Below are 18,415 nucleotides of genomic sequence, written 5' to 3'. Positions count from 1 at the left end.
CACTGTATGCTGTTTCCATTACGACACAGCAGCAGCTTTGTAAGTACCAGGTCATGCCCATCCCTCGGTACACATACACATTTGCTTTTAGACCTTTTGTTTAAAAATAAATGAATAAATAAATAAAGCTTAGTTCTATTGAAATGCAAACCTTTTTGTACCATCGATTTTTTAGTAGTTTAATCATTGGAAAAAGATGGCTTTTTCCTTTTTAAGTGGTGTGGCTAATGTTTAAATTCTCATAGTGCACTTAAGATTAAGTTTTCTATGTCAGATAGGAACTGAACTTACTCCTTTTTGCTTTACAAAAATGACTTTGCTTTACAAAATCAAGAAAAGAATAACGAGATAGATTCAAATAAGCAGATTTAGACTTGTTGTTGAGCTAGCAGTCCTGGAATAGTCCACTCTTCACTGCCTTCGAGACATTCAAGTCAGCCACCAGACTGAGATTCTCTAAGCAGTAACTATGATTTATTGACCAGATAATATGCAGGAGCAACCATAGTACTGGGTGTTTGGAATGTAAATAGCTTGTTGCCTTAGGTTAGATGGTCAGTAAGTAGCTGAGAAGGTATTTTAGTCTGTGTAGATTAACTCTTAAGTTCATTTGGTCTAGACCACAGTACCAAGGTGGCTCCTGCACCAGTGAGTGCAGTAGAATCATCTGTAGAACAGGACTCATTTCTTTGTGTACCTGATTCTTTTTATTTTTTTGGTGTTACTGGGGGTTGAACCCAGAGGCTTTCTACCTCCAGGCTATACTCCCAGACCTATTTTGTATTTTATTTGGAAACAGGGTCTCACTAAGTCGCTGAGAGCCTCACTAAGTAGCTGAGGCTGGCTTCGAACCTGCGTGATCCTCCTGTCTCAGCCTCCCAAGCGCGGGGATTACAAGCGTGCGCCACCACGCGTGGCTTTTTTGTGTACCTGATTCTGACAAGTGTACCCTTAAGACAAGAAATCAGAATTGGGAAAGGCATGTATGACTTCTGGGCCTTTTGAGATTTCCTGGAAGAGAAGACTTGTGATGAGCTCAAGTTACATCTTTATTTGGTTGTAGTCTTTGTATGAACGTAGCGTGGTCCTAATGTGTGTTAAAGATACAGAGACTGCTAGACTGGCTGAGAACAATCTCATAATTTTTTCCTTTGAGGAACACTTTATTGGTACTAGGGATTAAACCCGGGGACATATTTACCCCTGAGCTACACCTCTAGCTCTATTGTATTGTATTTTTTTATTATTTATTTTATTTGTACTGGGGTTTACCCAGGGGCAGTCTACCTCTGAGCTACACCCCCACCCTTTTTACTTTTTATTTTGAAATAGGCCTCACTGTTGTGGAGGGCCTAAGTTGCTGAGGCTAGCTGTGCGCCTTCAGTCTTCCTATTGGCCTTCCAAATACTGGGATTACAGGTGTGTATAACTGTGCCTGGCCCTATTTTTTAAAATAAATATGTATGTATGTATATATACACATAAATATATATAATATATATGCTATGTATATAATACACATATTTTTGTTCTGAAACAGGGTCTTACCAAGTTGCTGAGGAGGGCCTCACTATATTGTTGAGTCTGTCCTCGAATCTGCAATCCTCTTGTCTCAGCCTCCTAAGGACTGGGGTTGGTAAGCATATGCACCATGCCTGGCTTGAATAACATACTAACATGTACTATGTTGTGTTACCTATACAAAAACCTTATGAGTGGAGAGAGAGATTTTAGTGTAACTTTTTTTAAACAAATGAAGACTCAGATTCACAGGTCTGGTAATTATGGGTTTATGAAAATTAAGTCAGCTGATTTTCTGACCTACATTATTTCAGTATTTTATGAAATGGTATGTACCAGCATCAGTGGTTTGGAAGGCCAGATGTGTAGTAGTAAACATCGGGACTTTTGAGTTAAATGCTAGATTCAAATCCAAGTTTGAGATGTTCTGAGGGATTTGGCAAATTCACTTCTGAATATGTGTCTGTATCTATAAAACAAGGTTAATGATAGTACCTAACATAAAAGACTTGTTGTAAGAATTCAACTGAATGCCATTAGATTTTTTAGCTCAGTGCTTGGTATACACTGAACACTTTTAATTATTGCAAACTACTATTGATTTAGGATTTGACTTAGTGCAGTCTCTGGAAAAGGGTACTATGATTGATTAATTGTGATGACTGGGGGCGTTGTTTTAAATCTGAATTCACTTGACATCTATGACTGACTGCATTATGCTGGGGACGGTTAATAAACTTCACTAACAGCGTCACCTTGACTTGGCTTTGTGTTTCCAACTAAAATTTGGCAAGATGGTCTTTGGTCTTATTTCATTTCTCAGGAATGTTATAAATTCTAATGCAAAAATAGATATCAAAACACTGGGCTTAGAAAGAGGCTCCTAGGAACCAGATACTGCTATTAATGCCACAGGACCACAGGATATCTCAACACACACTTTATTAATTTATTTGTTTAACTGTTTGATCATGCCATCAAGTTTTAATTTTTTTATGTGTAGTACTGGGGATGGAACCCAGGGGTATTCTACCTCAGAGCTACACCTCCAGCCCTATTTTTTATTTTATTTTTATTTTATTTTATTTTTTTTGTGGTGTGGGGATAGAACCCAGAGGCTTTTTACCTCTGGGCTACAATCCCAGACCTATTTTATATTTTATTTGGAAACAGGGTCTCACTAAGTTGCTGAGAAACTCACAATGTAGTGAGACTGGCTTCGAACCCGCGCGATCCTCCTGTTTCAGCCTCCCCAGTGCTGGGATTACAAGTGTGCGCCACCATGCCCGGCTCCTATTTTTTTTTTTTTTAATATTCTTTATTTTGAAACAGGTTTTCACTAAGTGGCTGAGACTGGCTTCAAACCTGCACGATCCTTCTGTCTCAACCTCCCAAATACGGGGATTACAAGCGTGCGTCACCACGCCCGGCAAAATTAAAAAAAAATTTAAGTCCTGGTGTTTATTTTAAATCTCTGTCACCTGGATGGCCACCTTTCTGGTTTAATTCTCTGTTCTGTAACTTCATTTTATAGTAGAATTCTTTTGTCCCAGAATGAAGCAAAATGATTGGCAGTCTTTGTTTGAGATGAGCAAATCTGGTCCTATGCAGGTCTGTATAAAGGCATTATGGTTCATTAATTAGTTTATTGTTTATTAATCTGCTTAAAAATAAATAAATGTAAATTTGTACTGCTGGTACTTAGGGCTTCTTGGGATTCCTGAAGCTATAAAGTAATTTCTGTGAAATGAACCACACTACAGATTGGATTAAATACAGCTATAGTTTGAAAAATATGATCATTGTGTTTGCTTAGCAGAGCTGCCATTCCCATGCTTTGGGGATTTGTCATTTGTTGTGGGTCATTCTTTCTGTGCATTAATTATCCTGAAATCCATATTCCTGGGATCATCTACAGGGTGAATGAACCAGTCTTCTGATGGTGATAACCATCATTCAGAACCATTCAGTCATGGTTCCTTTAGTGCTCCAGCCATTGTACAGAGTGCAGACAAGAAAGACCTTTTCTTTTCCAGCAGTTTAGCCAGGGGAACACAAGAATGACACCTGAGATGCCATTGTTTCTCATTAACAAAACAGTATATCTCTGTTTAAAAATCCAGCTGTTGACATTCATAGGGAAATAGATCTTTGGTAGAATAGGCTCTGTGTAAGCCTTGAAGGAAATAGAATGGTGTAGTTGCAGTGCTCAAGTACAGTTTTGTCACATTGTTTGCCTTGTGATAGTTCATAGTTGTCCCAGGTTCACTCAACTGTTCTAACATTTTGAAACATTAATAAGCAGGGACAGTGGAAAACTGGTTTTTGCTCAGATGAACCATTTGTAGCAGATTGATGGCAAAAGCTATTATATTCTATATCTGTTGCTAAGGGTAAAAATTACACTATTGAGGGCAAAAGCAATTAAGCTATGTATCTTAATATATGCTGTGTATCTATTGTGAAAGTTGATTTTTTAGTTATTTGAACAAAGCCTTTAATTTTTTTGTGTCTCATAAAACCAGAGATAGCTGTGGTAGCAGTATAAATGAAGAGAGCCTCTCAGTCGAGTATTTTTTTTTAATTAAATAAAGGAATATTGTAGCAAAGAAGGATTGTAAATCTTCATTTGACTAGAAAGTAGACATGTAGCATTTGCTTTCACAATTGACATGTTAATTTGAATGCATAGGACCTAAGACTGAACTTGGCTTTAGGATATATTAATTAATTTAGTTTTGTACCTGGATTATAATATGATTGGTAGTCTAGAATATAGAAAATAAGGGTCTCTTGAGAGCAAGCTCTAGAAAATGGGAAGGTTGAGGATTATAGGCACAAATAATGTCCTCTTATGCAAAAGGGAACATATCATGAACTACCTGCAGAGTTCTTGGGAATCCAGAATAAGGTGCATGATTCAGGTTATACAACAGTGTGACTGTACTTCACGCCATGAACTGCACACTTAAAAATGATAACAGTGGCAAATTTTGTAATGTTTTGCCACACATACATACTCACACAAAACATGCATAGTTTGCCACAAACCTTTTTCAGAATGATCCTGACTTAGAAACAGTGCTTAATGGGAATGACCTGGAGCTCTGGGACCCATGCTTATGTCCTTAGGAAGAGTTAACTTCCTTTTGTTTCCCAGTTTGTAATAGCAGGAGAGGGGCAGTTTAGGGAAATGTTCTTCTCTATGTGGGCATCAAAGTGATAAAGGGAATTGCTGGTTTTTGGGTGTAGCTCATAGGTAAAATCGCCCCTTGAAGGGTCAGTCTCCAGACTACCACCGTGTGTGTGTGTGTGTGTGTGTGTGTCTGTGTGTATTCATTCTTAGGACCACCCATTTCCTTCCAAATTCAAGCACCTGAGAGAGAGGAAGATGCTCCTTTATTTTGGGTGGGGGTGATAGGGATTGAACCCAAGACCTCATGCATGCTAGGCAAGCATTCTAACACTGAATTACATTTCTAATAGAAAGATGTTCTTGAGTTCTGAATTGAGTGTGCTACCTGGATAGTCTAGGACAATACAGCTATATAGGCAGCCTTAGAACCTGGCACTACTTTGTTTATGTAGGGAGGCTTTTCCAATTTGAATTTCACATAAACAATGTACAATTTATATTGAGTAATAGCATCAGTTGTTAAATTTGGCACAGGATAGAGTTTTATGCTTTCATTCATCTTGGTTGTACTATTTAGATAATTCATTTTTTTTCATTTTTTTCTACATTCATTTGTTACTTCTTTTTCTACTTTTCTCTTTAGAATCTTCCATGAAATAGGCTGACATAATAGCCCAATCATTTTATGTTTGTTATTAACAGCTAGTAGAAATTGTTTCAGATTTGAAGAATAGCACAGCAAAGGACATGGAAGAAAAACCCTAGCCCTCCCTAAAATGGATTAGGAGCAAAGGCTGCTACTGTCCCATTGGTTGTATTGCAATACAAGAAACCTTTTTCTCTCTTCAGACCTTCAGTATTTGGTTTGTACACCTTTGGGTTTTGTGAGTAGTGGGAATTTTATATTATTTGTGTTCTCTTTAGAGATTGCCAGTTTTATTTTGCCAGAAAAAGATATTAAAAACACCATCTGCTATCACCATCTGACAGAAGGAGACATTTCAAAACACAAGAAAAGGAGGGCATAATTTCAGAAAAAAAAAAGGACAGGTATTTAAAATTGAATACATTTAGCTGTGTGCTTTAAAATGACAAACACACAAACTCATCTTGGGCATATACCAGTCCCTGGGCTGGAATAACTGGTGTATTTGTGCCTGTGACTTCTGTCCCATGTTCTCCTGAAGCAGTATGGCAGTATGGGGTAGGGGAGAGAGGGAGAAAGGGGTGCTTTTTTTTTTCTTTTTTTCTTTTTCTTTGCAAGGTATTAAATGAAAGTACTTGGAAAATATCCTCATTCTACTTGAGATAAAAACACATGTTTTGATGATCAGAGAATCAGGTGAAAGTGCTTTGTTTCTCTCTTTGTACCACTGTTGACCTGATACTCAGTCTTTCCTGATACAGTGATTCTAGGAATGCTGCAAATTCCTTGGTTATTTGACCTTGTTTTTCCAGGTTTGACATTCTGAAATTAGTTGTGACCTTTATCAGTGTTTAACATTGGCCTTCTGAGCATGAATGGGAAGAAGGGACAGGTATGAGTTTTAAAATTATTTTAGTTTCATATGTTGCCTGAAAAAATATTAATTTTGATTTAAATCCTAAATTTTGTGTAGGTTTGAAGAATATAGACAAATGTTTTCTGTGGTTAATATTTTTTTCTGCAAACACGACAGGATACTTTTATCATGTCAGTTGAAGTTGAGTTAACTTCACTTTTTGGAAATTTGAGTTTTGATAAAGCAGTTATGAAGTTGTAAGGAAGAATTATCCATTCTTTAGAGATTTCTCCTTTGGAAATATATAGCTTAGCTTACTTAAATGTAACCACACACATTCACCTATCTGGAGAATTAAGTACAGTTTAGTAGACAAATTTTTGAATAGGAATTTATTGTTTCACTTATTTTTAATTCATATTTATTAAAGTTTTCAATTTGTGATTATAGTTCTAAGAATGAGGATCTAGCAAGGACTTGGACATTTCCCTGTCTTCATAGAGTTTTGTTCTAGTGAGCAACTGAATTATACATAAGTGAGGAAAGAGTTGTGCTATTAAATAAAAAGGTGCAGTGGAAAAGCAAGTATTTACCTGGTGTTAAAATAAAGCCTTAAACGGCTGGTCAGTGTAGCTTTCTTTGACCAGGTGGCATTTTATTCTAAGCCAGAAAGATGGGAAGGAAGCTATCAGGAGACACAGAAAATCATGGTTTTCAGGTAGCAAAGAGCTTGTTGAGCCGGGCGTGATGGTGCACATTTGTAATCTCCGCGCTTGGGAAGCTGAGACAGGAGGATCACGCAAGTTTGAAGTCAGTCTCAGCTGGCTTAAGAGATACTGTTTCCAAATAAAATATAAAATAGGTCTGGGAGTGTAGTCCGGAGGTAGAAGGCCCCTGGGTTCCATCCCCAGTACCACAAAAAACCCCCAAAACCCCCAAAACAAAAAACAAAACAAAAATAAAACCTTTTACTCTCAGAAGAGTCCACTTGAATAAAGCCTAATGATCTATTTAATAGAGGGCTAGTAAGTATTTGCTTTTTTAATGACTGAACAAACAGCTTATAGCCTTAATTTTGTTAATTCCTTATTGCAGATTCAAAAAATAATGACAGGTAAGCAATGGCTAGTACTGGGAGTGAACCTCAAAGTTGGTTGAGGCCAACAGAGAATTAAGAAGTTCATGCGAATATATATATTTAAAGGCTTGTGAGGCCAAGTGTGGTGGCACAAGTTTGTAATCCCAGGACTTGGGAGTCTGAGACAGGTTTGTGGCTAGCCTCAGCAACTTAGTGAGGTTCTCTGCAAGAGTGAGACCCTGCTTCAAAATAAAGAATAAGAAAAATAGGACTGGGGGTGTAGCTCAGAGATAAAATGTCCCTGGGTTCAATTCCCAGTACTACACACACATACACACACACTCACACACACACACACACACACACACATACACACACACACACACACACACACAGGCATATGAGGTTTGTCTTTTCTTTAGGTTGTGTCAAATTTTCTCATACTTTTTGGTTCCTGCACTTGAGAAACTGAATTAATTATACTCTGTAGTTTCTTCATGGCATGTTATTTACCAATGCAAAAACCTCCCTTATTTGTTATATATCTTCATATTTTCTATCTCTGTTTCCATTCTCACCCTTCAATCTCTTACAATTTTTTTTTTTTTTTTTTTTTTTAGTTGTTAAAACTTGATTATTTATTTTTGGTCTTTCTGGTACTGGGGATTGCATGTGTTGTGTATGCAAGGCAAGCACTTTACCACGGAGCAACATCCCAGATCTCTATCACTTTTAATCCGTTCTTCATTCTGCCTTTCTTATTCTTAACATATAGCATTATGCGTGTTTTAATATAAATAGTATTGATATAAATATTTTTCTGCCACATTATGTTGTGAGGCTGTATATATATCTCTAGACAGCCTACTAAAGGTCACTCCTTTGGCATATCTATATGCATAATTCTCCACTGTGCTTACTGGGATCACATGAACACTGCTTGAGTATCTGTGTGTGCCATTATAGTCCTGTGTAAGAGTTCCTCTGCAGTATATACAGCTGGGAGCAGGACTTCTAGGTCATTCAATTTTCCTACACTTAATATTTCTAAATATTAACAATTTTTCCCCTAACATCTTTAATACTTTGTGACCAGAAATACAGTGTTACCATTTTCCTTGCAGTACTTTGAGTTATATGAATATTGTCATTTTTATCTGTATAAATTTCTTTAATTTTTCCTTCTTTGAATACCAACAAGTTCGAATGTATCTTCATATGTACTACATTTAGCATTTCTTTTATAAATTGTTTATTCATACTTTTGTTTATTTTCCTGTGGACTTTCTGGATTTTTACTCTCAGGTTTTTACTTCAGGTGTGCTATCTATCCTTACTGATACGTGATGACCTTCTCTAAACATGGGTCATTTTGCCCTGGTAAAGTCTGTCGCTTTCCTCAAAGATTTCTTCCTTTAAACCATTAAGTAAGAAATAGTTCTCTACCTCAAGATAGTGAAGATATTTTTCTTCATAAACTTTTTTAGCTTTATGTTTTAATTTTGCTTCTCATGTTTTGTCTTTTAATACATCTGGAGTCCATGTCTGGAGATTATGTGAGGTAAGGATTTGACTTAATTTTTTCCATAGAATGCTCCCATTCTTCAGTCATTATGTGCCATATAATTCATCCTTTTCTACTAATCTCTGGCAGTCCCCATCATGCACCAGGCCTTCATACACAGGCACGTCTTTCTGGGCTTTTTGTCTCTTCTATTGGGTTTTGATCCTATACCACTGATTTTCTTTACTTACTATTGTCTTGTACTGTGTCTTGATTTCTTATATTTTTTTTTTTCAGTTGGTGACTATCCTGTGTTTTATGTGTGGACTGTCATGTCCCCTTCAAATACTGAATACTTTTTTTCCTTCTAATTGTTTTTGCCTATTAATTGTCTTATTACATTAGAGAGAATATCATCTTTTGTTCAGCAGTAGATATGGTGATGATATTTTTATCTTATTATTGGACTTAAAATACACAAGAAGTTTCTTCATTAATTATGTTGTAAAGGGCATTAATAAATATAGCCTTCAAGAAGTTAATAAGGCTGTTTTCTCCCTAGTTTTATTTTAATTTTTGTTTTGTTTGTTTGAGTGGCATTGAACCCAGGGCTATTCTACTTCTGTGACACACCCTCATCCCTTTTTAGTTTTTATTTTGAAACAGGGTCTTATTAAGTTGCTTTTTTTTTTTTTTGGCGGTACTGGGGTTGGAACCCAGGGCCTTTTCTACCTCTGGGCTATACTCCCAGACCTATTTAATACTTTATTTGGAAACAGGGTCTCACTAAGTTGCTGAGAGCCTCACTAGGTAGCTGAGGTTGGCTTTGAACCTGTGTAATTCTCCTGTCTCAGCCTCCCAAGTGCTGGGATTACAAGCGTGTGCCACCATGCCTGGCTAAGTTGCTGATTTTAAACCTGTGGCTGTCTCAGCTTCCCAAAAGACTGGGACTACAGATATGTGCCACCATGACCAACTTTAGAATGCAGTAATTTTGTGCTTGATATGTTTTCCAAATTTATGTAAGTTTTCAGACATATTTGGATATTTTGTAATAGAACTTTTAAAATGAATTTTGGTATAGCTATAGTTAGTCCTTTTATTTATATGTTTTATTTACTTGGATTTTCAACTATTCTTTTCTGAGGTGTCTACAAAAATCTTTTTCTTTTGTGGTATTAGGGAATGAAACCCAGGGGATTCTACCTCTGAGCTATTCCCCCAGCCCTATATTCTTTATTTTGAAACAGGGTCTCACTAAGTTGTGGAGGATCTCACTGAGTAGCTGAGGATGGCCATGAACTCATGATCCTCCTGTTTCAGTCTCCCAAGTACGGGGATTACAATTGTATGACAATATGCTCAGCACAAAAATCTTTGAAGAAGGAGTTTTTGACTGTATTAACTTTCCCTGTCTTCTTATTGTGTTCTATACTCTATTATTTCCTTCCTTCTTGTCTTTCTTGGGCTTGATGTATTACCCCCTCACTCCAGTCTACAATTTTGCTTTCCATTGTTTTGGTTATTTATGGTCAACAAAAGGGAAGGGTGAGTACAGTATAATATGTTTTGCTAAGAGACCACATTCACATAATGCTTATTACAGTATGTTTTAAAAATAATTGCCCTTTATGTTATTAATCTTCAACTGATTAATTTATAAATCAAACTTTATTATGAATATGTACATATAGGAATAAACAGTATATATAGGGTTTGGTATAAACTGGTTTCAGGGATCTACTGGGGAACTTAGAATGTATTCCCTGTAACTACGAAATAACTGTACTTTTTTTTTTTTTTGCAGTATTGGGGATGGAACCTGGGGTTATGCTACCCCTGAGCTACACCCCAGCCTTATTTTTTAATTTAATTTAATTTAATTTTATTTATTTATTTATTTATTTATTTTTTTGCGGATCTGGGGATGGAACCCAGCGGCATTCGACCTCCAAGCTATACCCCCTGCCCTAGTTTTTATTCTTTATTTTGAAACAGGGTCTCACTAAGTTGTAGAGGGCCTCACTAAGTAGTACCTGAAGCTGTCTGCAAACTGAGATCCTCCGGTCTCAGCCTACCAAATGCTGGGATTACAAGCATGCGCCTCCACGCCCGGCTTTATTTTTTTTAATGTTGAAATAGAGTCTCACTGAGTTGCAAAGGGCCTCACTAAGTAGCTGAGGCTGTTCCTGAAATGCCATCCTCTTGTCTTGGCCTTCCAAATGCTGGGATTACAAGTGTGCACCACTATACCCGGTTGTACTCTTTTTGCATGTGTGTTTTAGCTCTTTTTATTGCTCTGACCAAAATGCTTGACAAACACAACTTAGTGGAAGAAAGGTTTATTTTAGGATTCATGATTTTAGTGGTTAGTCCATGAATCACCCAGCTGGCAACAGGAATGACTTGGCTGCTGGACTGTAGGGCGTGGACTGAGAGGAAAAGACTCCCTCAGCTCTTGACAGCAGAGAAGCAGAGACAGACAAGCAACAGCTAGCACCAGGCCCCCAGTGACCCACCCCTCTGGCCAAGTTCCGCCTCTTTATCTGGCTAAATTGTCCATACATGAGGTTTTGGGGGACATTTAAAATCGAAACCATAACGATATAGCTTAGTTGTGTTTAGTTATTTTTCAATAGTTTTTTGTATTTTGATAAATGAACCAAGAACTAGGAATTCACTTATACCATTTTTTAAAATCATCAGTCTTACTGGATAAAGCTTCTTTTCAGTCTCATAATAAAGGGTTAAAACAAATATCAGAATTGAAATTAGAGTGTTATCTGAGAACAGTGCCTTTCAACTATAAACCAATATTTAAAGAGAAACTTAAAAATTTTTATGTAGTTCCAAGTAATTCTGCCTACAGAAAATAGAAATTAGAAAATATTTGACACTGAATAATCTTGGAAACACCACAGACAAAACCTTTAGGGTATCTGTAAATGGTACTTAAAATGAAAATTGCATCCATAAGTCCTTATATTAGGGGAGAAATAGCAGTGAAAAATAAAGTTGTGGACAAAAATTAATGATTTAGTAGCAAAAATAAATAGTAAGACAAACTTGGTAAAAAAAAAAGTTCAAAAGAAGACACAGAGCCACTATTAGGAATGAAAAAGTTTAAGATGCTTCAGAGAAAATATAAGAAAATAATATGAACAACATATAATAGACTACAGTATAATAACCATTTTATATCTATTAGATAGCAAAATCAAAGATCTGAGAGGATGTGCATCAATAGTATGATTTGTTGGTGGGAAATGTACATTGGTGTAGCTATTTTATGGAAAAATTTGACATCTTAATGATTAAACATGCCAGGCACTTCTGTTTCAGGGTGCAGGAGAAACTTAAAAATATATACTAGGAGATATGCACAAAATGTTTATAGCAGCATTAAAGCAGAAAGCTGGAAACAATTTCTATGCTTATGTTGAATTGAATGGATAAATCATATAAATATATATGTGTGTGTGTGTGTATGTGTGTGTGTGTGTTTTGTTTTGGTACTTGGGATTAAATCCAGGAGTTTTCTACCTTTGACCTATACCTCCAGTCTGTTTATTTTTTTAAGTTTGAAATAGGGCTCCAAATTTTCTGAGGCTATCCTTGAACCTGTGATCCTCCGGTCACAACATCTCTAGTACTAGGATTACAGGTATGCACACAACACCCAGCTTTAAAGTATATTCTTAAGTTAATATTATATGGCTGTGAAAATTATTGAGCTATGTCTATATGCAAAAATGCTTCTATATAATAGTGAGTGAAAGAATTACATTCTAAAAGGTACACATAGCCGTATGGTAATGCGCACTTGAAATTGCAGTGCTTGAGAGGCTGAGACAGGAGGACTGCATGTTTGTGGCCAGCCTCAGATACTTATTGAGGTCCTCTTTTACAATAAAAAATAGGGCTGAGGATGTAGCTCATAGGTAGAATGCCCCTAGGATCAGTTCCCAGTACTGCAAAAAATAAAAAATAAAAAAGTAAACATACTTATTCCTTAGTTAAAGCAAGTCAAACTAATATATACATATATATATATATATATATATATATATTATATGTATGGAGAGGGAGATCAGGAATGATTAGAAGATTCAGGAAATAGTCTGGGTGAAGAAAGTGGGGAGATGGGATGGAAGAAAATCATAGGTATGCAAAAAAAAAAAAGTCCACTTTCTAGTTTCTGTGTTGATTTCACAGTGTGTAGTGTATTATTTTACTTTATTTTATCTGTTTTTTGAAGTACTGAGGATCGAACCCAGAAGGGCTCTTCCACTAAACTATATTTCTAATCCTTTCATTTTTCATTTGGAGATAGGTTCCACTAAGTTCCCTCAAACTTGGGATTTTTTTTTTGTCTCAGCCTCCTGAGTAGCTGAGATTACAGATGTGCACCACAGTGCCTGGCTATATTATTTAAAAAATTTTTCATATATCTATTTTTTGTGATACTGCAGATTGAACCCAGGGGCATTATATTTCCAAGCTACACCTCTAACCTTTTTTTATTATTTTTGAAACAAGGTCTAAGTTGCAGAGTGCCTCTCTAAGTAGCTGAGGCTGGCCATGAACCCACGATCCTCTTGTCTCAGCCTCTCTACAAGTACTGGGATTTCAAGTGTGTGCCACCATGCTCTGTATCATTTTTTTTTAAGTTGGTTTGTGAGCTCAGCCTGATGTCATGTACCTTAATCCCAGTACTTGAGAAACTGAGACAAGAATTGCAGAATAGGCCAACTGCAGCAGCTTGGCAAGACCCTTAGCAACGTAGCCAAATCCTGTTTCAAAATAAAAGGGCTGGTGTGTAACTCGGAGTTAGAATACCCCAAGTTCATTCTCTATTTTCTTCCCCCAATGATGACTAGTATGAAACAAGATATGACATCAATAAACATTAAAAAGTCAAACAATGTTGCATACTAACATACTAAGAGGGGGGATTATATGATCATCCTGATTTAGAAAATCATTTGTTAGAAGCCAACATTCATTCATGATTAAAGAAAAAGAAAAAAACCAAGCAAGGTGGTGCATGCCTGTATTCCCATGCTTGGGAAGCTAAGACAGGAGGATTATGAGTTTCAGGACAGCCTTTGCAACTTAGCAAGACTCTGTATAAAAGGGTTGGTCGTGCAGCTAGTTCAGTTGTAAGAGGGCCTGTGGGTTCCCTCCCCAGTACTGCAAAGAACTAGAATATAAAGCAACTTACTTAGCCTTGCAAAGAGTGTTATTATGGTGTAGATTTAAAATGTACCCTCAAGGCTCATGTGTTGGACAGTGTAGCCAGGTTTGGAGAGGGAATGTGGCTTGAGGAGGTGGATTGCTTGGGGCATGATCTTTGGGACTGTGTCTGTCTCTGGCTTTCCATCTCTCCCAGCACCATTGAGATGAGCATGGCTTTCCTCGTCAGCCATGCCCTAATTCACTTCGAAGATGTTCATCTGGCTGACTATGGACTTAACCTCTGAAGCTTCGAAAACCTCTGAATCATGAACCCTAAATAAACCTTCCTTATTCTAAGTTGTGCTTGTCAGGTATTTGGGTCATGACAATGAAAAAGCTAACTAAAACATCTACAGATAACACTACTACTAAAGCATTAGACATCACTTTTTTTTTTTTTTTTTTTTTTTTGCTGGTCTGGGGATGGAACCCAGGGGGATTTGACTTCCAAGCTATATCCCCTTCCCGTTTATTTTTTATTCTTTCTTTTGAAACCAGGTCTCACTGAGTTGCAGAGGGCCTCAGTAAGTAACTGAGGCTGTCTGTGAACCGTGATCCTCCGATCTCAGCCTCCCAAATGCTGGGATTACAAGCGTGTGCCACCATGTCCGGCTATTAGACATCATTCTTTTTTTTTTTTTTTTTTTTGGTGGTACTGGGGATGGAACCATTCTACCTCTGGGCTACGCTCCCAGACCTATTTTATATTTTATTTGGAAACGGGGTCTCTTAAGCCAGCAAGGCTGGCTTCAAATCTGTGCAATCCTCCTGTCTGCCTCCCAATCGCAGGGATTACAAGTGTGCATCACCACACCCGGCTCTTATTCTTTATTTTGGAACAGGGTCTCACTAAATTGTGGAGAGCCTCACTAAGTAGCTGAGGCTGTCCACAAATCACAATCCTCTGGTCTCAGCCTGCCTAATGCTGGTATTACAAAGGTGCGCCACCACGTCTGCTTATTCTCCACCACGTCTGCTTATTCTTTATTTTGAAACAGGGTTTCACTGAGTTGCAAATTTATTTCTTTTTTTGTGGTACTGGGGATGGAACCCAGAGGCATTCTACCTCTGAACCACTCCCCCAGCCCTATTTTTTATTCTTTTTTATTTTTATTTTTGGTGGTACTGGGGTTCCTGAAAACCCTCCTACCTCCTGGCTGCACTGCCAGAAACCTATTTTTTAATATTTTTATTTGGAAACAGGGTCTCTTAAGCCAGCAAGTCTGGCTTTGAACCTGCATAATCCTCCTGTTTTCGCCTCCCAAGCACGGGGATTACAAGCATGCGCCGCCACGCCCGGAGCTATTTTTTAGTCTTTACTTTGAAACAGGGTCTCACTGAGTTGCAAAGAGCCTCACTAAGTAGCTGAGGCTGTCTGCAAACCATAATCTTCCTGTCTCAGCCTCCCAAATGCTAGAATTACAGCCATGCACCACCATGCCTATCCATGGTCATCATTTTAGAGGTAGTGAAAATAGTCAACAAAGAGAAGTAAGAGATGCTAGGATTGGAGGTAAATAATAAAACTTATTATCTATTGGTGATTATGCAGAACCCAAGTGAATGTACGAAATTGCTTGCAGAAGAATTTAGCAAGTTGGTATGATATAGAAGCAAATATACAAAAATCAGTTTTTTAAAAATATATCAACAGCATTAGTTAGAAAATAAAGTTGTGTGTGGTGGTGCACAACTGTAATTCCAGTACTTGGGAGGCTAGAATAGGAAGATTGTAGATTTGAGGGCAGCCTCATCAAGTAGTGAACCTCTTAGCCATGAGCAATACCCCATTTCAAAACAAAAACTAAGTATGGGCTAGGGGTATAGCTTGGAGGTAGAATACCTCTGGTTCAATCTCTAGGACCATAAAAAAAAAAAGAATATACCGTTTATAATAAAAGAAACATGAAATACATATGAATAAATTCAACAAAGCTTCAAAACACTTTAAAGGAGAAAATGATAAAATTTTTGTTTTTGTACATGACAGCAATGAGAACAAAATCTGTAGCATATATGTACCAACATGGATAACAATGATGAGCAAAATAGGATATAAAAATACAAGACTTCTGGGAAGATGGTGACTAAGGGAAACAGCACATATCAGTCCTCCAAACACTTGATCTCTATGGCTGTGAAAACAGCATCTTGACGAAAGAAACGAGCATAAAGTGGGACAGAGCACTGAGAATTGAAAGGTGGTGGAAACAAAGCCAGAAGGCAGAGAAGAGAACAGAAAAGTACTTCATCCACCTCCAAAGGCTGTGGCTGTAGCTGTGGCTGTGGCTGCGGCCACAGTGGTGCCACCTTGCCTCACTGCACCAGACTGCTGGCACTGCTCTTCCAGAGACTCCAGCAAAAAAGCCAAGGACCTGAAGTGAAGTAAGGGGCTGTAGCTCATTGGAATTGTAAGCAGTTGGTTCCTGTATAGACCTTGCCAACAATTTGCAGCAGTGGTGGCCGAGCCCATTGCATCCTTCAGAGATCCAGAGCAGCACTCAGCAACACTGAAAGTTAATCAGCTGTCCCCTCAAAAGACTGCCCAGCATGGCCACAGGAATTGGCACAGCAAGCAAGAGATTCACAGGATCTGAAACTTTGTAGTTCACCCTGGTAAGGTGGAGTTGGCTGTTAGACACAGTAGAGGCACGGATTAGCAGACAGGCCCTCGGGGCCAATCACGCAAAAAGGCCTACAGTCCTCAAGGCTCAGAGCTCTACTAGGTCCTCTGGAGATTGCCACAGACCACCCAATTTTGGTGACGGGAGAAATTAGACCAACCCAACCCTAACTGTGGAGACCATGGACTCCTATTTACACACTGGGTTTGGTCGCAGTGGCACATACCGCCTATGCAGGCAGGAGAATTGCAGGCCCAGGGTCTGGAAGTCGTAGATGTTAGCTTTAGTCTAGATCCAGCCCCATTCAGAGTGGCTGCCTGCATGGGCTGGGAGAGTCTCAGAGACCCAGGCTTGCAGCAGGAAAGGTGCTGGTGGCACTCAGCGTCTGCACAGAGACACAATAGGCCAGGATCCAAATCACTGAAGGAGACTAAAAAGCAGGGCTATAAACTGACATCATTACTATAGGTTATAGAACAAATGAGATTGTGTGGAACATGCTTGAGAACCTATTATAGACTGAACCTTAAATGGCTGAAAGAATACATGCAGACTCAGGAGGACTATAGGGGTTAAGTTTGCTTAGTATTCATATATTTGTAGGGTTGTATTATTTTGTTTTATTTAAATTTTTTGTGTTGTGAGTGCTTGTTTGTTGTTCTCTTCCCCACCCCTTTTACAATTTTTCTCTCATTCATACCTACTTTCTGTCCTTTTTTTTCTTTTCTTGTATTAAATCTACTTTATACTGAATAATTTACATTGGTTACAAGAATCCTAGCTATTCATTAATCTCTACTATATATTACCTCACTAAACTCAAACTCACTCTATTTCATGCTACCTGCTACTTTATCCTATTTTATTTTTTAGTACTTTTTAAAATTGGTGCATTGTAGTCATACATCTTAATGGAGAACAAGATGGTAGAGGCATACACGAACACATCCTTCATTTAGCCCTTCCCTATCCTGTTCCTTCTTGCCCTTGTGCCTTCTCATGTTTGGCTTAGTGATTGATTTTGTGAATGCACATACTGTACATTAATGCATTTTCCTCTTCCCCTCCCATCTCCTCAGGTTACCTTATATGTTTTCTCCTTCATGTAGAGTTCCTCCTAGGACCCTTTTTCTCTCTCGCTTCTGCATATTAGAGTGTACAATTTTTTTACTTTTTGTGACTGACATCTCACTTAGCATGTTATCCACTTCAATTCGTTTCCCTGCAAATGATGTAGTTTTCTCCCTTTTTCTGGCTGAATAGATTTCATTGTAAAGCTGGGCGTGGTGGCGAACACTTGTAATTCCAGCATTTGGGAAGCTGAAACCAGAGGATTGCGGTTTGTGGGCAGCCTCAGCTACTTAGGCCCTCTGCAACTCAGTGAGACCTGGTTTCAAAATAAAGAATAAAAAAATAGAACAGGGGTTGTTGCTTGGAGGTCGAATGCCCCTAGGTTCCATCCCCAGACCCGCAAAAAAAAAAAAAAAAAAAAAAAAAATCATTGTATACATATCTCATAGTTTTGTAACTCATTCATCAGTTGATGGACATCTTGACTGGTTTCATAGTTTAGCAATAGTGAATTGTGCAGCTATGAACATCGATATGCATGCATTAGTTTGGTAGTTTGTTTTCCATTCTTTTGGGTAGCTATTCAGAAGTGGTATTGCTGGATCATATGGGAGGTTTATTCTCATTCTTCTGAGGATCCTCCTCCATACTGTTTTCCAAAGTGGTTGCAGTAATTTGCAATCCCACCAACAATGTATTAGAGTTCCCACTTCTCCGCATTTTCGCAAGCATTTGGGGTGT

Source organism: Muscardinus avellanarius (assembly GCF_963383645.1).
Source record: "Muscardinus avellanarius genome assembly, chromosome: 1".
Taxonomy (NCBI): Eukaryota; Metazoa; Chordata; class Mammalia; order Rodentia; family Gliridae; genus Muscardinus; species Muscardinus avellanarius.
Note: the sequence above shows the minus strand (reverse complement) of the source record.